General features: G+C 45.5%; 1 protein-coding gene across 1 annotated transcript in view; it reads right to left on the bottom strand.

The window, feature by feature from the left end:
- LOC138511216 (zinc finger protein 182-like) overlaps window positions 1-17,669 on the bottom strand; it is a 40,638-nt gene extending 22,969 nt beyond the window's left edge. The window contains exons 1-2 of the mRNA XM_069626745.1: window positions 17,430-17,669; window positions 17,121-17,178 (exon numbers count right to left, since the gene is read on the bottom strand). The gene's annotated coding sequence lies outside the window, so the exon portion shown is untranslated. The remainder of the gene's footprint in view (window positions 1-17,120; window positions 17,179-17,429) is intronic.
- Window positions 17,670-22,115: the final 4,446 nt, after the last annotated feature.

Below are 22,115 nucleotides of genomic sequence, written 5' to 3'. Positions count from 1 at the left end.
TTGCCAACTTATCACCGGCAGCGTCTCAATGGACTTCGTCCTTTCTGAGCAACCGTGAGTTTCTATTGATGAGACTGTAGCACCACCTTTAACACTGAAATAGGGAGGCCTGCAGGGAGCGAGCATCTCCCCCTACTTATATAACATCTTTACGGACCCATTCTTTGCTCTCTTAGCTCAAGAGGGGGTGATGTTTACTAACTACGCAGATGATACGCAGTGTGTCATCCCTATCTCTGGAATCCACGACATTGATGAAGCATAACTCCATAGGATATACGCCTTGATCGAGAATACGATGGTAATAAACTAAGACCGAGCTGCTAATAGTTGGTACTCCGAATATGATTAAAAAACTTGGCCCTACATATGAAAGCTTTCATATTGGTGATTCCAAAAGTATTCCACTGAAGAAGGTCAAGACTTTAGGTGTCATTTTCAATCCACACCTTAGTACGAAAGATTACATTGGAAGTGTAATATCATCTAGCTCCTATTATATCAAGCTCCTTTCTCACCTTAGACCTTTCATCACCAAAGTGAATGCAGAAACCATTGCAAGAGCAATTGTTGGAGCTAAGCTGGACTAATGCAGCAGCCTCCTTGTGGGCATTAACAAAACTGATTGCAATAGGCTACAGGTTGTCCAGAACTGGGAAGTTCGTGTGGTTGTGGGACTCGGGAGAAGAGACCATGTGTCATCTCAGAGACGGGCTCTGCACTGGCTCCCGGTAGAGTCAAGAATACGGTTTCGACTGCTAACAATCACGCCCAAATGCAGGCAAGGTGTCATGCCGGCCTACCTACAGGATCTATTAACTGAAAAAATCCATAGGAGAGCTTTGAGATCCAAAAACCAGGAGCTATTGTCTATTGACAGAAGTAGGACAGTGAAGGCTTCTAAGGACCTTGCAGCCCCTAAGGCTTGGAACAAATTACCATTGGAGCTCAGATATCTGAAATCTACTGAGCTCTTAAAAAGGAAACTCAAGACCCTCCTGTTCACTTGAAGCCTGTTCTACTGGTTTTTGAAATGGGGAATGTTCCTGGCTCTTGTATCTGGGTGTTTTTATGTCTGTTGCGCCCGTAAGCACATGGCCGCGCATTTCAAATATTTAAAGTAAAGGGTAGATGAGATATTCTGACGAATAAGATCAAGTGTGTCAATACAGAAATTTGACAAAGAATCACACAGCATCTGAAGACATAACTGGGTTGGATCAAGTGAGTCTACCAGAGAGAGTATGAACAATTTTAAACAGTTCTCTAGACAGATTGAGAGCCTGTTGGATCTGGCCGGAAATGTAAAGATGGTTCGCCTCATATGTAGCTTCCTGATATATTGCTGTTGTTTTTCAAAAGAAGGTTCTAGCCAAAGGAGAATTGTCAAAATACCATTCTCTTTCCGCTTGTCTACGCTGTAGACAAGGTTCAGCGAGATGAGATGAAAACCACGGATCTGAAGGATGAGCATGTGGTTTAAATGGTCTCATGGGTGCTAGTTGATCGGTAATATTCTTAAATGCCTGAGATTACTGAGATAAATTTGAGGTTTCAATAGAACAATTCTTTATTTTTTATTTCTGTAGAGATGATATGCTCCCGAGATTGAACTGGAATACCATTAGGAATCAAGAAGGGGATTGCAAAAGGAAGAACAAAGTAATCGGTCCACAGGACACTGAATGATGGAAGAGCCGTAGGAAGCACAGTAATTGAAAAAATGCTACCTAACCTGCAAACTGCATGAATGCAACCTGAAGCCAAAAATAGCGTGGAAGGGATCAGAGAGGCAAACTAAATGAGCCTAACGGAAACATGCAAATAATGAATACAAGATTTAAAAGCAAATCACTGGGGATCTGGGACTGTCATCCGTCTCATGAAGAGATCTGCTGAATAGAGGAGGTCCTCAGCTTAAGAGCCAGTAAATGCCCACACTGAGTCCGAGGTCACAGGAGATAGAAAGCGTACTAATGGAGCCGTAGTGAGTGGAGGTAAGAAATTAAGAACGGACTAAGCAGCACTGGCAGCGAGTCCCGTAAGGTCCATCAGCCAAGTGTAAGTGCAGGCTCCCTCAACCGCGTATGGTGTGATGCTTACAAGGAGATAACAACTGAATCCACAAACTAAAACAATAAAATAAAAACTAAGGTGAGAATGCAAACTGAAGTCAATAATGGCACGGAAGCGATCCTAGTCACAAATTAAATTAGCCTAACGGAAAAACTAAATGCGAATAATAAATAAAAGATTCAAAAGCAAATCACTGGGTGCCATCCTGACTGCCATCCTTCTCAAATAATCAAATGGCACGCGAGTAGTTCACTGGACGTTTTACAGAATTGTGTATGTCAAGAGTGCTCAAGTGTGTTTGGAGATAGGAGGGCGAGATAAGTTAGGTACTCGTGGGACAGTAGTACATGATTCAGATGGCCAAATTAATGGACAAAATATGCATCTTCAGAATAACATGGAAGATGTTGACATGTTTGAATGGAGTGCGTTTTCCACTCACCCAGAGGCACAAAGACTCAGGGCAGGAGCTCAGTAAGTTACCAGTTCTGCACCCCCCCTAAGATACCCAAAGAGGCCGTTGGGACTGGCATGTGCCAAGGCCCAATGACCACTGTATCCCCATTAAAGGTCAGTGGTCCTCCGACCATGATCTGCAGACACGGCCAGTGGGAAATGTGCATGCCCATTGGCTAGAGTACCACCATTGTCCATGGGTATGCCACCAGCCACGGCCTGCAAACATTGCCAGTGGGCACTTTGCTCAGTATATGGCCTTTTAACATATTCCAGAACCAATAAATCCGCGCAAAGTGAACAACTGGCCAGGCACTGTAAGCACTTTAACCCCACTATGGGTCCATGCCTAGTGGCAACTTTGCCTGGGGCATACCCACATTGTTGGGACATGGGTCGCTGGTTACAGTATGTGGGTATGGCCACTACCCACACCTATCATCAGATACACTGCCCACTTCAATCCTAAAGCAGATCCATATGCCACCAGCTATCGCCTTTCATCAATTTTTCCAGGGTATGGCCTCAGGAAGCTGCCCAAAGTACATGGAGGTATATATAAATGGGTAATCCCTATTTTTTGTTAACGGGGGGTCAAAACTGTAAGAAGGGATTCTCTATGACGGAAAAGTTTATGAAAAAACAGATCGACTACCCCTCTCTTTAAGTCCTGTATGGGTCACAGGTGAAGATAAAGGTTAACCTGTACAGAAGATGGCCCAATATTTATCTTAGTGATTACTGTTGACAGAGGTGGTACACTACAAAGGGCCGAAACATATGTCGACTGCTAAAGGGAAAATCTAATGTTTTTTTCCCTTGTCACTAATGCATATCTTGACTCACTGTTATGCACAAAGCTGTTTAAGTTGTAGTATTCCCCTGTTAGAATAGATGAATGATGACTAAATGTTTTAATTGAAAATGTATTGAGTTTGCTATGTTTTGTTAAGTTTGTAATGTTTTTAGGTATTTTTGTGACTATTAAAAAGATAGAATTTTTTGTACTTAGCTGCATTTTTTTGCATTTTTTTGTAATTTTTTTGTAATTTTCCCAAAAAGGCGATAACCTTACTAACAAATTGTACAGGTTAACCTTTATCTTCACCTGTGACCCATACAGGACTTAAAGAGAGGGGTAGTCGATCTGTTTTTTCATAAAATTTTCCGTCATAGAGAATCCCTTCTTACAGTTTTGACCCCCCGTTAACAAAAAATAGGGATTACCCATTTATATATACCTATTTAGGACAACCCTTGGTTGTTGGGTTCAACCGTGTCCGTAACGTATATCAGTGATCTGAGAACCGTCAAAATGGACAGTGGAAATTTGGTTTCCTTTTCCGATGAATATTATCAAAAAATTATGAGTCTGCCATCACTATTAGGAGACAATATTGAAAAGGCAGCTTCTACACCACAATCCAATGATGCAGATCTTTTGACTCAAAAAAAGAAGAAATTGATACGTACTGAGTCCCATGGCCAACTTATGCTGGCATATCTGAAAGCAGGCACAATACCAGAGGGCTTGCAAATCAGAAACATCCCCAGAGTATTCACGAATAACTCAAAGTTTAAAAGCAAGTTTAGTGGGGTAAGCAATAAGTGTTCAAGGGATCTATTGATACTAATCATAGATACGGCAGAAGAAGAAGCAGACCTACAAAAAATAGAAATTGCAGCTTTAGAAGACAAAATCAAACGAGACAAAACCATCAAAGATATTAAAGAAACTTTAGAAAAGATTGAAGATGAAATAAGTAAATTCAAAAAATTTACTTTAGACAAAAAAATTTGGAAGTTGAAGAAAGACGTTGAACAATATAAGGAGACAAAAACGTACCCTTATCTTGTAGAAAGTTATTATGAAGACCTACAGAAGGCCAACCAAGGTCGAACATATAATGCAGGCAATAGGAACAAACAATTTGTCAATTTTTCCAACTCCTCAAATGCCTCCTCAAGTAGCGGTTCAGATACTAGCCAAGCAGGACCCCCGCCCCAATTTTTTCGGGGCCGGGGCAAACGCGGCCGCAACAAGAATCCAGGACCACCCCGGATGAATACCAGGAATTGGCAGGGCCCACCTCCAACTTGGTAGTACCGATCTTCAATTTAACTTCACACACCCTTTCTTCCACGGAAATTAGTGTCCTTTCTAAAGGTTTGTCTTTCGTTCCAACTACTAGGGCAAAATCCTTCGAGACAGAAATAGAACTTCAAAAGTTTTATAGGACAATACGACTAAAATATTTCTTTAGGAACTCGACACCATCGAGAAAAGAACCGTCCATTACAGGTCTAAAACCGCCTTCCAAGTTTACACCTACAAACGCAATGGTCAGTCCAGCGATACTAGCGTTTGAACAAAGAATTTCTCACGAAATCCAAAGTATGATAAAAACCAAAAACAACTCGAGAGACAATCTCACAAAGGCTGAGAGAGAGGCTCTAAAATCTTTACAGTCCAACGACTTATTTATAATCAAGCCTGCAGACAAAGGGGGCGGAATAGTGTTATGGGGCAAAGAAGCATATGAAATAGAAGCAATGAAACATCTCAATGATAAAACTGCATATAGGGAACTGGCGCAAGATCCCACACCAAGGCTCCAAGATGAGATAAGTAGTCTCATGAAACATGCAATGGATGAAGGATGGATAGATCCGGAAGAAAAAGACTTTTTGGTCAATACACAACCTACCATTCCGGCTTTCTACATCCTTCCAAAAATTCATAAAAATGAAAAAACACCCCCCGGTAGACCTATTGTAGCGGCGATAAACTCTATTCTTGAGCCGCTTTCAGTCTATTCAGATTGGTTCTTAAGACCCTTTGTGTCCCAAATGAAATCATATGTCAAAGACACTACCAATATGTTAAAAAAATTGGAGACTTTTCAACTCAGTCCATCAGACATCTTGGTGACCTTGGATGTGGTTAGTCTTTACACCAGTATCCCACAACAGGATTGCTTGAAGGTGATGGCAAAATACTTAGACAGACGTACTAGAACACTCAACAGTGTCCCCACTGCATTCATTTTAGAATGCATTAGATTCGCTCTAACAGAGAATTTTTTTCTATATAATGGACGTTTTTACAACCAACTAAAAGGCACACGCATGGGAGCAACTTTTGCTCCAGATTTGGCAAATTTATATATGGATGACCTTGAAGAACAATGTATTTTTGATTCTTCTAACCCTTTCTCTGCATCGATTATAACATGGCTACGGTACATTGACGACATTTATATGATCTGGAGAGACACATCTGACAACTTGACAAAGTTCCATGAATGGCTTAATGCGCAAAACTCTAATATACAGTTCACAATACACACTGACCTGCATACCATACCGTTCCTGGATCTTCAAATACAAAAAACTGATACGGGAAGTATAGAAACAATCTTATACAGGAAGCCCACAGACAAAAACACATTGCTCAGTTATCACAGCTTTCATCCGCTGAGTTTAAAAGAAGGACTTCCCTACGGGCAGTTTCTGCGGATTCGCAGAAACTGTACACAAGTTGAGACGTACAAACAACATGGAAAATTTTTTAAAAAAAGGTTACAAGATAGAGGCTATCCGAAAAAGACAATCCACCGGGCATATAAAAGAGCATTGCATAGTAATAGGATGGCTTGCCTAGAGTCCACGCACCGGCGTAAGGAAGAGGAAAAAATAACATGTGTAAGCACATATAGTCCTATAAGCAACCATCTTAGAAAGATCATTAAAAAACACTGGTACATGATAAAAACTGAAGATTTTAATCCCCTTATGCCTCGTTTTGCCTTCAAAAGACAATGTAACATCAAAGATACCTTGGTTCACACTTATCCTGTTGCGCCCAAGGCTGTGATTACCCAGACACAACTCTGGGGCCTACCACCAGTTGTGGGGCATCACCGTTGTGGCAAATGCTCAGTCTGTGCACAGACCACCATTATGAAAAGTATTCAATTACGCAACACCATAGTACAGCTAAAGACATTTACCAACTGCCGTATATGCCATAAAATGCCCCTGTGACCTAGTATATATAGGGAAGACCAAACGACAGGTACGTCAAAGAATCTGTGAACACAAATCCTGTATTCGGAATGAAATTGACAATAAACCCTTAGTGGCCCATTACATTCAACAACAACATAAATGTACAGATCTACTATGGTGTTGTCATACAGGTCATCAAACCCTCCCCCAGAGGAGGTAATATGGATCTCGAGCTCACAAGATGCGAGCAGAAATGGATTCACAATTTAGATACGGTTAAATACGGCCTGAACATTGCCATAGAATGGAATACATTCCTTTGAAGCCACCCCCATTCAACCTTTTGATGGGTGGTTATATCTGGAGGTTCCCTTTTATAAAGGGTGCTTGCTAGAACTAGCTGTCCAGTATCAAGATCCCTAACTCTGAAGTAAATACAAAAAACCCGTACAAGTAGGACCCCATGACTGCCACGTAGCAACTTATAGCACAACCTATAGTGCATGTCGACTTTCAGCCACAATCTTGGAAGGATAGAGTACATCTCCCCTTATACAAATATCGCTTAGGCGCCAAAAAACAATGGCCCGTGGACATATCAAATGCTAGATAATGAAGGCCAGGCTGCGTTCTGCATAATAAAAGGAGTTGGCGGTCTCTAACACAGCAACACTAAACAGACCACCAATACAAAGAAACACTCCTTTTCCCTACACACTATTGCAAGACCGATAACACAATCTATAAGTCTCACTTTTTGAAATTAAACGAAAGGGGGCCATGCAAGTGCAAAATTACCCAATATAACTGCGGCACAACCGGGTAATACAAAAGGCATTTTTTAATATATGATGCCAGTAGCTGTTATAAATCACTTGAGTATATCATATTACCAGGTGCAACATTACAAAAGGTGTCACTCATACGGCCGTTTTTCTATTTGCAATAATAGAAAACATGGCCTTTTTTGGCCCTTGACTACAAGTTCCAGCAGCCCTATAGTCACGTCCTAATGGCTACAAATGTTAGGCAAGCACGGGTCTCTTATCACGTGACTCGATTCAAAAACACACCATTACCCTGCAGAACGAGCTTTTTCCGGTCTCGCAGACTTCCAGCTTTCACTCGGACATAAACAACACAGATCAAGGTAAGCGTTAGAATAGCTTTAATCAATTCAGAGGTTTAAATCATACAAGCCTCAACCGCACTGTCAGCATGGCACAGTGATCACAATGACTGATAAGCCTGCTCGTAAAACCTGACACCAACGGCACTGATTACAACAGGTCATAGAAACACGTGCATTTTAAATAAACATGCATAAGTCAAACTGCAGGTTGCAAGGCGGTGAACACGGTGCCCAATGCTTGCACATTGTCTATCTTTGTAATTCGTGACAGCAGTACATTCAAAATAACTACAGAAAATAGAACAATTAACCATAGCCATGTCATGCATCTTTTGGCTATATCCTTTAGATTTTCACAAGTCATAATGCAAAAGGCGCTTTGACTGCCGCTTGAGAAAATTGTAAGCCGACTAAATTAAAGCACAGGCTTTCATAAATTGCAAACAGCCCGTGGCCCACAGTCCACGTTTAAATAACCACAGCAACAACAAAGCCATAAAAGAATGATGACTATTCTAACATGCTGTAATATATCCATTAAACAGCGAGTTTCTTTTCTCCTTTGATTTAGGCAGCACTATAACCACCAGAATAACGGTGCATGTCCTGCCAATGAATGGTACCAAGTGAAATACAGAAATACAAAGACCAACCTCGAAAACAAAGCCACAGAAGTTGCTAATCTGTAAGTCAATTTAGTTCACTTAATAAATAGCCTGTAGTAGCAGTAACATAACACTAAATAATGGTCGTTTCTAATTAACTATAGGAACCAAGACCAGAGATGGCAATACCCGGCCACATCCGAGAGTCTGACCAAGCTCAATAGTCCTAACTTCATTCTATGGACCATAGGTGGGTTTAGTGTGCGAGTCTAGAACAGTGTAACCTAGCCATCGCCTTGATTCTATCCAGTTGGGAATTGCAACTCTTCTATTTCTTTTCCATACATTAATACATGTATATTTATCCTTTTAGATGTGCTAGTGTGCCCAATGGGGAACAAGAATAATCTACCACAAAGTAACCATTTGTCCTGAAGATGGCCCAATATTTATCTTAGTGATCACTGTTGACAGAGGTGGTACACTACAAAGGGCCGAAACATATGTCGACTGCTAAAGGGAAAATCTAATGTTTTTTTCCCCTGTCACTAATGCATATCTTGACTCACTGTTATGCACAAAGCTGTTTAAGTTGTAGTATTCCCATGTTAGAATAGATGAATGATGACTAAATGTTTTAATTGAAAATGTATTGAGTTTGCTATGTTTTGTTAAGTTTGTAATGTTTTTAGGTATTTTTGTGACTATTAAAAAGATAGAATTTTTTGTACTTAGCTGCATTTTTTTGCATTTTTTTGTAATTTTTTTGTAATTTCCCCAAAAAGGCGATAACCTTACTAACAAATTGTACAGGTTAACCTTTATCTTCACCTGTGACCCATACAGGACTTAAAGAGAGGGGTAGTCAAAGTACATGGAGGGCATGGTTCTGACAATGGGGTGACGAACTACAGCTTTTGCAAAGAATTAAACCTCTCCCACCAAAGGCTGCCCAGCAACTAATAAAACAAGAAAACATTTTACTTTTCTTTAACTGAACTTTATTAGGAGGGACAGCAAGAAGGCTGGACTGCGACATTCTGTTATAAGCCAGTAGGCACACCATCAAAATAAAATATTCGAGATACTTTTTTGGCATCAACTGTAATTAATGCACTTGTATTGGTTCCCAGTGCAAGGCATGTGGATAAGTCTTCCAGTCGATCTGGGCCACCATTCATAGCCAGGTAAACCTAGGGGTCCTAGTCATATGAATGACAACCCAAGTGAAGAAAAAGGTGAGCTATAGGAGAGGATACATATAGATACTTGCTGAGATGGACAATGTAAGTGGTCCATGGTGTACACCACGCATGCATATGGGTTAAGCTGATGAATGGCTCCCAAGGAGCACTACTGAGGAACCTACATCCCAGAAGCAATAAAACCACCTCATTGACTCCAGGTCTCATTAAGCAACCACGAACAAATATGACAATAGTACTGAAGGTCACAGAAAAGACCAAGAGCACCAATAAAGATGGCACCCCTGAATAATCCATGGCCAACAACTTGCCCACAAACCTCCACCAGGGCAGGTTCTGTGCCATGTCGAAACCCTAAACCGGATTGAAAAAAGCAGAGAAGGTGCTGTCCTTCAAGGCGAACTGGCGGTAGTTTGACCGCTTCCTACAGCAAGATGGCAGCCAGAGGAAGAGACAATACTAAGAGGGCCATGGTTACCATGAACTTTGAGATATTGGGTAGCTTTCTTCAACAGATACTTGATCAGTGAAATATGCAAGGTGGCAGGAGCAGCACCACTCTGCAGGGAGCCATTACATACATCAAATACAAACAGGGTTATGCACTCAGCATAAGACTGCACCCGGGATCACATCATGCATTGACTCTGTGGGCTTCAGTTTGCTCAGCGCCTGAGTGACAGCAGCTTCCCGAATACTGGTTAAGTGAAAGTGGGGGACAGGAATCCTATCAGATATGAGGGAGCGACACATTTCCGCCAAAACAACCAGCTTATAATTGTTTCCATTGCATTTGTTTTAGGATTCATTTTAGTTATAAAAAATATGCCCACAGGAGGAATTACTTTGTGGCATTGAGGGGCGAGTAGCTTCTGGGCAGACTGTGTCAATGATTTCAGTCTTCTGAAATCAAAGTACAGTTAGAGGCCCTGGGGCCAGATTACCCAAGAAGGAAATGCGCCAATGTGAAATGCTGATTGTTTGCAGGAGAGGTGCAGAATAACTGTATTATCATAACAGTGAGTGCAATGTTTGTAGTTCACCAAATAGCACAAGGGCACCTGCAGGAATGGCAGATAACAGGGCAGCGTCCTCCTTACTTCCACTTGGATAAGTGTTAGGAGGTGAGCAAAGCCTGCAAAAACTGGGCATCAGCCCGTGAAAAGAAGAGGGGGATGGATGCCCGCCAAACAGCAGCAAAAGCCTGCGAATGGGAAACAAAGGTGAGCCAGGAATGTAAGGAGGCTCAGGACGCCGGGCAGCATCATATTTTCTCACTGAATCGACGCAGAGGAGTCCAGGAGCTGTTTTTCCTCCCACCCACCCTACATAGGGAAGGCTACAGCAAGGGAAACAAAGTCTTCACTGTCACAGGATGATGGGGCAGGGTTTTAGCGACCAGTGACACTGTAGGTACTACAAACGAGCAGTGGGGAAGCAAGAGGTGTTTTCGCTGCTCCCGGGATCAGCGCTCCTCTGAGACCTAGCAGCAAGGGCGCTGGAGGTATCTAAGAGGGCTCTGCTTCCTGCTTCCCCGGCAAGAACTGCACTCCTCCAGCCCAGGATCACCTGCAAGGGCAGGTGGGGCGCAGACAATAACGGTTGGGAGAGCTTTTGGCCTAGAGTGGACTTGGTTGGAAAATGGGGGAAGCAAGGTTGAGATGGAGCAGTCGGCTGGTCGCCGCACCTGGAGAACAATTTTACAAAGTTTGGTTTTGCAGTGATGACAAACATGTAGTGTTTAGTATGTTGTGATAATAAACCTGCGGCCTGTTTATGCCAACAAAAGAACAAAATGTCCCCATCTGCACTTTTTGCAGAATTAGGGGAGGTATGTGTAGTAAATGGTAAGAGCTTGGTTGTTGGTATATCTATGTACAAGTGTCCAGGTGATGAATATGCTCTGAGCAACCTCCCCTTGATGAGCTGCCCAGGGGGCTGAATGATAACCTTTCAATACATCCCATAAAAGATGTTTGGAGTATGTGCAATGTTTCCTTGAGCTTCTCTCAGCCGTAACTCATTGGTGAAGCATGGATGGAAGTGGACTTGGGGCCGACTTCTCAGTGGACAGAAGAGTATATTGGCTGCGTTATTATCTACAATAGCTGAGAAACTGAGGTAGGTATTGGCAGCAGCTATCTGGGAGCCAATCATAACTGAGAATGCCCCAGCAACCATGCTCAAGCTACACATTCCCCTCAAAACTGGGAATATCACAGTAACCATGCGCAGGCTACACATTCCCCTCACAACTAAGAATATCACTGTAACCATGCTCAAGCTACACATTCCCTTCACAACTGAGAATGCCCCAGCAACCATGCTCAAGCTACACATTCCCTTCACAGCTGAGAATGCCCCAGCAACCATGCTCAAACTACACATTCCCTTCACAACTGAAAATCCCCCAGTAACCATGCTCAAACTACACATGCCCTTCACAACTGAGAATGCCCCAGCAACCATGCTCAAGCTACACATGCCCTTCACAACTGAGAATGCCCCAGCGACCATGCTCAAGCTACACCTTCCCTTCACAGCTGAGAATGCCCCAGCGACCATGCTCAAGCTACACATTCCCTTCACAACTGAGAATGCCCCAGCGACCATGCTCAAGCTACACATTCCCTTCACAACTGAGAATGCCCCAGCGACCATGCTCAAGCTACACATTCCCTTCACAACTGAGAATGCCCCAGCGACCATGCTCAAGCTACACATTCCCTTCACAACTGAAAATGCCCCAGCAACCATGTTCAAGCTACACATTACCTTCACAACTGAGAATGACCCAGGAACCATGCTCAAGCTACACATACCCTTCACAACTGAGAATGCCACAGCAACCATGCTCAAGCTACACAATCCCTACACAGCTGAGAATGTCTCAGTAACCATGCTCAAGCTACACATTTCCTTCAAAGCTGAGAATGCCCCAGAAACCATGCTCAAGCTACACATTACCTTCACAACTGAGAATGCCCCGGAACCATGCTCAAGTTACACATTCCCTTCGCAACTGTGAATGCCCCAGCAACCATGCTCAAGCTACACGTTCCCTTCGCAACTGAGAATGCCCCAGTAACCATGCTCGCTACACGTTCCCTTCGCAACTGAGAATTCCCCAGCAACCATGCTCAAGCTGACATTCCCTTCACAAGTGAGAATGCCCCAGTAAACATGCTCAAGCTACATGTTACCTTCGCAACTGAGAATGCCCCAGAAACCATGCTCAAGCTACACATTACCTTCACAACTGAGAATGCCCCGTAACCATGCTCAAGTTACACATTCCCTTCGCAACTGTGAATGCCCCAGCAACCATGCTCAAGCTACACGTTCCCTTCGCAACTGAGAATGCCCCAGTAACCATGCTCGCTACACGTTCCCTTCGCAACTGAGAATTCCCCAGCAACCATGCTCAAGCTGACATTCCCTTCACAAGTGAGAATGCCCCAGTAACCATGCTCAAGCTACATGTTGCCTTCGCAACTGAGAATGCCCCAGCAACCATGCTCAAGCTACACGTTCCCTTCGCAACTGAGAATGCCCCAGCAACCATGCTCAAGCTACACATTTCCTTCACAACTGAGAATGCCCCAGTAACCATGCTCAAGCTACACAATCCCTTCACAACTGAGAATGCCCCAGCAACCATGCTCAAGCTACACTTTCCCTTCACCACTGAGAATGCCCCAGCAACCATGCTCAAGCTACACGTTTCCTTCACAACTGTGAATGCCCCAGCAACCATGCTCAAGCTACACATTCCCTTCACAACTGAGAATGCCCCAGTAACCATGCTCAAGCTACACGTTCCCTTCGCAAGTGAAAATGCCCCAGTAACCATGCTCAAACTACACGTTCCATTCACAAGTGAGAATGCCCCAGTAACCATGCTCAAGCTACACATTCCCTTCACAGCTGAGAATGCCCCAGCAACCATGCTCAAGCTACGCATTCCCTTCACAACTGAGAATGCCCCAGTAACCATGCTCAAGCTACACGTTCCCTTCGAAAGTGAAAATGCCCCAGTAACCATGCTCAAGCTACACATTCCCTTCACAACTGAGAATGCCCCAGCAACCATGCTCAAGCTACACATTCCCTTCACAACTGAGAATGCCCCAGCAACCATGCTCAAGCTACACGTTCCCTTCACAACTGAGAATGCCCCAGTAACCATACTCAAGCTACACGTTCCCTTCACAACTGAGAATGCCCCACGTTTCCTTCACCACTGATAATGCCCCAGTAACCATGCTCAAGCTACACATTCCCTTCACAACTGAGAATGGCCCAGCAACCATGCTCAAGCTACACGTTTCCTTCACCACTGAGAATGCCCCAGTAACCATGCTCAAGCTACACGTTCCCTTCACCACTGAGAATGCCCCAGCAACCATGCTCAAGCTACACATTCCCTTCACAACTGAGAATGCCCCAGCAACCATGCTCAAGCTACACATTCCCTTCACAACTGGGAATGCCCCAGTAACCATGCTCAAGCTACACGTTCCCTTCGAAAGTGAAAATGCCCCAGTAACCATGCTCAAGCTACACATTCCCTTCACAACTGAGAATGCCCCAGCAACCATGCCCAAGCTACACATTCCCTTCGCAACTGTGAATGCCCCAGCAACCATGCTCAAGCTACACATTCCCTTCACAACTGAGAATGCCCCAGCAACCATGCTCAAGCTACACCTCTCCTTCACCACTGAGAATGCCCCAGTAACCATGCTCAAGCTACACGTTCCCTTCACAACTGAGAATGCCCCAGCAACCATGCTCAAGCTACACGTTTCCTTCACCACTGAGAATGCCCCAGTAACCATGCTCAAGCTACACATTCCCTTCAAAACTGTGAATGCCCCAGCAACCATGCTCAAGCTACACGTTTCCTTCACCACTGAGAATGCCCCAGTAACCATGCTCAAGCTACACGTTCCCTTCACCACTGAGAATGCCCCAGCAACCATGCTCAAGGTACACATTCCCTTCGCAACTGTGAATGCCCCAGCAACCATGCTCAAGCTACACATTCCCTTCACAACTGAGAATGCCCCAGCAACCATGCTCAAGCTACACATTCCCTTCACAAATGAGAATGCCCCAGCAACCATGCTCAAGCTACACATTCCCTTTGCAACTGTGAATGCCCCAGCAACCATGCTCAAGCTACACATTCCCTTCGCAACTGTGAATGCCCCAGCAACCATGCTCAAGCTACACATTCCCTTCACAACTGTGAATGCCCCAGCAACCATGCTCAAACTACACGTTCCCTTCGCAAGTGAAAATGCCCCAGTAACCATGCTCAAGCTACACATTCCCTTCACAACTGAGAATGCCCCAGCAACCATGCTCAAGCTACACATTCCCTTCGCAACTGTGAATGCCCCAGCAACCATGCTCAAGCTACACATTCCCTTCGCAACTGTGAATGCCCCAGCAACCATGCTCAAGCTACACATTCTCTTCACAACAGAGAATGCCCCAGCAACCATGCTCAAGCTACACATTCCCTTCACAGCTGAGAATGCCCCAGCAACCATGCTCAAGCTACACATTCCCTTCACAACTGAGAATGCCCCAGCAACCATGCTCAAGCTACACATTCCCTTCACAGCTGAGAATGCCCCAATAACCATGCTCAAGCTACACATTCCCTTCACAACTGAGAATGCCCCAGCAACCATGCTCAAGCTACACATTCCCTTCACAGCTGAGAATGCCCCAATAACCATGCTCAAGCTACACATTCCCTTCACAGCTGAAAATGCCCCAGCAACCATGCGCAAGTTACACATTCCATTCACAGCTGAGAATGCCCCAATAACCATGCTCGAGCTACATTCCCTTCACAACTGAGAATGCCCCAGTAACCATGCTCGAGCTACATTCCCTTCACAGCTGAAAATGCCCCAGCAACCATGCGCAAGTTACACATTCCCTTCACAGCTGAGAATGCCCCAATAACCATGCTCAAGCTACACATTCCCTTCACAACTGAGAATGCCCCAGTAACCATGCGCAAGTTACACATTCCCTTCACAACTGAGAATGCCCCAGCAACCATGCTCAAGCTACACATTCCCTTCACAACTGAGAATGCCCCAATAACCATGCGCAAGTTACACATTCCCTTCACAACTGAGAATGCCCCAGTAACCATGCGCAAGCTACACATTCCCTTCACAGCCGAAAATGCCCCAGCAACCATGCTCAAGCTACACATTCCCTTCACAACTGAGAATGTCCCAGCAACCATGCGCAAGTTACACATTTCCTTCACAACTGAGAATGCCCCAGCAACCATGCGCAAGTTACACATTCCCTTCACAACTGAGAATGCCCCAGCAACCATGCGCAAGTTACACATTCCCTTCACAACTGAGAATGCCCCAGCAACCATGCGCAAGTTACACATTCCCTTCACAACTGAAAATGCCCCAGTAACCATGCTCAAGCTACACATTCCCTTCACAACTGAGAATGTCCCAGCAACCATGCGCAAGTTACACATTTCCTTCACAACTGAGAATGCCCCAGCAACCATGCGCAAGTTACACATTCCCTTCACAACTGAGAATGCCCCAGCAACCATGCGCAAGTTACACATTCCCTTCACAACTGAAAATGCCCCAGTAACCATGCTCAAGCTACACATTCCCTTCACAACTGAGAATGTCCCAGCAACCATGCGCAAGTTACACATTTCCTTCACAACTGAGAATGCCCCAGCAACCATGCGCAAGTTACACATTCCCTTCACAACTGAGAATGCCCCAGCAACCATGCGCAAGTTACATATTCCCTTCACAACTGAGAATGCCCCAGCAACCATGCGCAAGTTACACATTCCCTTCACAACTGAAAATGCCCCAGTAACCATGCTCGAGCTACATTCCCTTCACAAATGAGAATGCCCCAGTAACCATGCTCAAGCTACACCTTTCCATGCTTAGACACAGTGCACACCCAGAGGTCTAAGGTGACGTCACCTGCCAACCAGCGCATCTGGTGCTCTATTTAATACAACTCCATCCTCCTCAAGGCTTAACCATCAACCCCTCTTTACCAGGTGATTTGGAAGGACAACCACTCACGCCTCGCCCCTTCAGGAAAGCTTTGTGGTCTTGTGTTTAGCATTATCAAGCATACAAGTCGCAAAATAAAAAACAAAACCATGCAATTTGGCTAATTTATTTAGGAGTCAAAAAACAACTTGCCCACTGAGGCCGCTAGGAAGAAACAGAGGTATTAAAGTTGCATGAGTGTATTTGTAGGGAGCATGTTCGCCCTCAGTGGGGTAGCTTTGTGCTACACACAGTTAAAAGATGTTCAGTGTGGCCCAACTTAATGGTGCTCATTCTATCCACGTTGTAAGGAGGAAGGACTGAGTGCACCTGTAGAGATCAGAAATGGTGACCATGAGGTCAAACACTGATAGATTCTCGTAGTGGCTGCTTCAGTCCACTGAGCCACCGGGTTAACACTTCTGGGGAGAAGAGGGTGGAGGGCCTGGGCGGGGAAGAGAAGTGAGAGATGGGAACACGGGGACAAGGGCACGTAGAAGCAAGGAACGACATGTGAACAGCGTATAAAAAAAAAACAGCAGTTATTTACCTTGCATAGCCTGTGCTTCTTTCTCCTGAACAGAGAAGCAGAAACAGTGTATCCAGGCCTGGAGAAAGTAAACGTTACCTTATGGTTATTTCTTCTACAATAAGACAGATGTACATTAATACAAGACATTCACATAAAATGAGACTGTCCAAAGAGAAGGCTGCCTGTCTCCTCCCCTTGCACAACCTCCAAAATTAATCACACACACAGGAAAATAATGGGACAGTTTAAATGATAAAGCAGAGACAATACATATGCTCTCAAAACAATTCCCACGACAGAAAGATGAGGTAGCCGCATGTTACTCACCAACAGCAATGTATGATGCAATTAACCCTTCATAGCTTGAGCTCTATTTTCCATTGGGAAATGTTGCGCTTGCATTTTTAAATTAGACACAGAAGGAGTCTCCAGAAAGAGAATAATACCGCATGCTAAACCCGCCAGACCTTCATCTCAGCAGGCCAGACAGCGCATGCGCAAGATAGGTTCGGTTACTGGAAATCTACGGAGGGTTTTCACGGATGATTAGACATGCATGCGCAGAAAAGAGGCACTAACGGACATGCGCAGGAAAGCGCTACACCAGCAAGGCATGCACTGAGAACATGAACTAAGAGACATGCGCAGAAAAGCTCCACGGCAAGAAAGCATGCGCATAGAAGAGGAACTTACAGACATGCGCAGAAAAGCGACACTTTCAGCAAGTCATGCGAGAAGAGGAAAAATCAGCGAAGCATGCGTAGAAACGAGATACTAGTAGAAGCGCAAGGAAGAGTCACCAATCAGTTGGGATGCTCAGGGAAGAGACACTAATAGACATTAGCAGAAAAAGGACTCAACAGGCGTGAACAGAGAAAGACACTAACAGACATGCTCAGAGAATAGACATTACTGTCTTTTCTTTCTGCATTTCTAGGTGATTAATATCTCTTCCCAGAGTTTGGCCTATTGGTTAGTGTGTAGTCTCTGAGCATGTCTTGCTTATTGGTCTTTGTTGAAGGTATCTCTGACATGCTATGCGAGCATGCTCTGACTACTTATTGATAATCTTGATTACTCCTTGATGTTACGTAGCGCATTACTGTTGTGCGCATGCGTGAGCCTCGTTCCGGCTCACGCATGAAGTTTATGAATAAATGAGGACCGGACATGGCAGTTGCCACCGGGACCCCATACAGACCAGACGTGTCATCGTATGCATGTGAGTGTGTGGGGCAGCCTGGGACACGGATGAAAGCCAACACTGGCGACGAAGCGCTGCATGTGTGTTTGCGAGATCATCTGAAGACATTCATTAGTCGGAGGAAACGTTCCGACATGCTCTGCAGCTACGAATCAGACGCAGCAAGTTGGTGGCCATCTTAAATCTTCAATCACAACGGTTGAGGCCCAAAAGGGTGCTCGTGCGCCGTTTGTGTACTACAAGTAAACAATTTTTGGAACCTCCACGGCTGTCGGATACCCGATGGCCGTGTTTCTCACATTTTAAAGGTGTTGTGGACACCCCACGCGCACAGCCCACTCATCAGGCTGTCACTCTTCTTGTCAAGGGATGAGTGCCACAAGGAGCACCTGGACACAAGGTATACTGCCACAGGACAGAGGAGTGAAAGGTCAGTGGTGACCCACTCTGTAATTGGGGCGTCGGAGAACAACTGGGAAGGCGACCCTGCTGAGGAGGAGCACGCCCATTGAAGTGACTGTGCAAGCTATCACAACAAGTGAGTGGGGACCCCTGGCTTATTTAGGACTTGACAGACTTGCGTCCTCATACAACAACGTGAGGTGCTTGTGCGGTCTGCGGGAATGGGTGAACAGAATGGTGCAGCTATTGCACCTGCGCCAGTACCACGCAGCCAACGTTGGCGCCCATGTCAGAGTTTGACATTTCGGGGCCCCCTTCCAAACTTGGACCCAAATGGTTACCGTGGGTGAAAAAGCTTGAAATGTTCTTCATAGCCACAGCGGAGACAGAGGACGATGCAAAAGTGGCTACATTATTGTACTCAGCCAGGACGGAAGTGCACCGAATATTCGAGTCAATAAATCTACAGACGACCACGTATGTGGCTGTCAAGCTGGCCCTCTAAAACCATTTCCTGCCCATGGCTAATGTGGATTACGATAGATTTGTCATGTGCGCAGAGAAGCAGCTGGGAGATGAATCCCTAGATCAATTCTGTGCGAGACTGAGACACTTGGCCAGCACCTGTAGGTGTGAGAGTGAAGAAGGAATGGGGCATGAACTCATTCAAGGGCGCAGCTCTGAAAAATTGAGGAGAAGGTCCTCCGAGAGCCCAGCCTGATGCTAGCGCAGATTCTGGACACAGGGCGTGCATATTAGCTAGCTGAGAGCGGGGAGCCAAGATTGACACTGTGGTGCGCCCAGGGAGGAGTGAAGAGGCTTACGCTGTTGGTTGGCCCACGCCTGCAAAGTCACGATGGGGCCAGAAAAGAACTTAGGGCCCTCCGGCCTCTTTTAGCCCACAAGCCTGCCAATACTGTGGGTATGATCTGCCTCATGTGGGCGAATGCCCGGCAAAGGCGAGAGGGTGCGGCAGATGCAGCACGCCCGGACATTATGGAAGGGTGTGTACAGTTGCAGCTCTGGTAGCCACATCCAGGCGGCCAGCAAGAGTGAGTGTAGGCAACCCCAGGAAGTTCAGGAACGTGACAGCAATCGAAGAGGGTGTGCAAGAATTGGACATAGCGGAGGATGAGGAGTATGAGGAGGAAGTCTTTTTCATCTCCAACATTGCCACAGGAGCAAAGAAAAGGAGGCAGCCCACATGCGTGGTCAACATCAGGGACACCTCAACGCCGGTTTTGATTGACACTGGGGCTTCAGTTTGTGTCCTGGCGGCATATCACTATGAGGCCCTCCCAGGTCCTCCAGAACTCGGATCTTCCAAAGAAAGGATCTACACTTGGACAAAATACAATTAAGGCCAGGTTCTTTGGTACCGATGTAAGCCCTCATTCCCTACTGAGCTGTGCTGCCTCAGAAGCATTGGACATCGTCCATTTCACCATGTCGGTGTGCCAAACTGATGTCGACCGCCTCCTGAAACGATATGAAAGCCTATTCCGTGGATTGGGTAAGCTGAAGCGAGACCCGATCAGACTACATATCGATGGGTCGGTGAGGCCTACAGCCCCGAAGCACAGGAGGATAGCATTTCATCTGAGGGCACAAGTAGAGAAAGAACTGCAGTCGTTGATTGATATGGACATCATAGAAAGGGTAGAAACCCGACTCCATGGGTGTCTCCGATTGTGGTGGCGCCAAAGCCTAAGCAGCCCGGAGCAGTACACATTTGTGTTGATATGCACTTGCCAATGCTGCCATCAAAAGAGAAAGACACCTCACGACGACTTTGGACCACATCATTGGTGAACTGCAAAGGGGTAAGGTGTTCTCCAAGTTGGATCTAAGGTCGGGATATCATCAGCTGGAACTACACCCGGAGTCCCGCTACATTACCACTTTCACCACACATGAAGGATTGTACCAGTTCAAAAGATTGAGCTTCGGAGTCTCGTCAGCGGCCCAGGTGTTCCAAAATGTCATTCGTGGAGCCCTGGTGGGACTGAAAGGGGTAATTAACATGAGCGATGATATCCTGGTCTTTGCCTCCTCTGAAGCCGACCACATGAAAAGATTAGAACGGGCACAGGACTGGGCCTCACGCTACACAAGAAGAAGTGTGAGTTCTTCAAAGACTGCATCGAGTTCTTCGGTTTTGTCTTCCATGCAGGGGGTATATCCCCAGACCCTGAAAAGGTGTGGGACATTCGTGAAGCAGCTCCCCCAGAGACACTGTCCGAAATTAGAAGCTTTTTAGCCATGGTGAACTATTGCGGCAGGTTCATTCGTGATTTGGCGTCTCTATCGGAGCCACTGAGGGCACTGACGAAAAACAATGTGGCATGGGCATGGACTGCTAGAGAACAGAAAGCATTTACAGACATCAAGACAGCGCTGTCAGGCCAAGAGACCATGGCTTACTTCAACCCGGAAAGAGAATCTGAGAGTGTAGTGGACGCCAGTCCGGTGGGAATGGGCACTGTACTGCTGCAAGCGGACACACAAGGACATATGCGCCCTATCGCATACGCCAGCAAGGCTCTCTCAGAGACCGAGAGAAGGTATTCACAAATTGAAAGGTGTTGTATTGTGCCTGTCTGAGGTGAGGTAGCTTGAGATGTCATGTGGAATGTTTATGTGTGGATGATGGAATATTCTGAGTGAGTGTTCTGTGTAGAGGTGGTTACAGCTGGCTGGCCCTGGGTGATGGGAGCCGGTGTTGTCACAGCTTATGTCCTTTGTGTCTTTCATGTGGAACTGTAACAAGAAAGATGGAATAAACTTACCTGAAGAAATCTTAAAGAGCTTGGAACATGCTTTTTAACAAAAAGGAGGCGCTGGCTATACTATGGGGGTGTAAACAGTTCAGACAGTACATCCTATGTAAACCGGTGGTAGTCATCACAGACCACAAGCCACTAATACCCTTCATGGCCGGGGCATCATCAAAACCTCCTCCCAGAATTGAACCGTGGATGTTTTTCCCTGATCGAATACGGAGTAAAACTGCAATACCGGCCTGGCACCCAAAATCCGGCAGATTATTTATCCCGGCAACCCAGGGCTGGCCGTGATCGAGAAAACGTAGAGGTGGTGGAATGCATCGAAATGGTCCGCAGCATTTTGTAGGCCGCCATGCCAGTAATGCTGTCACGTCAAGAAATAGTGGAAGCGTCAGACAGCGATGATATGTTTCAGGTAATTTGAGCAGCCATGAGCAGCGGTGAGTGGAAGGACGTGCTAGCCAGACGTGAGGCTGGTGCCCAGAAAGACCTGCAGGCAATGTGGAAAGCATGCAATTAACTCTCTGTGGTGGAAGATGGACTCATATTACGGGGTTGGCAGATTGTCATTCTGCGATCCCTAGTAGACAGGGTGCTGGAGCTAGCGAAAACGAAAGCACG

This window comes from Ambystoma mexicanum, chromosome 6p, assembly GCF_040938575.1.
Source record: "Ambystoma mexicanum isolate Mex_15411 chromosome 6p, UKY_AmexF1_1, whole genome shotgun sequence".
NCBI lineage: Eukaryota > Metazoa > Chordata > Amphibia > Caudata > Ambystomatidae > Ambystoma > Ambystoma mexicanum.
The sequence above is the reverse complement of the archived record's forward strand: the minus strand, read 5'-3'. Positions and strand labels throughout refer to the sequence as shown.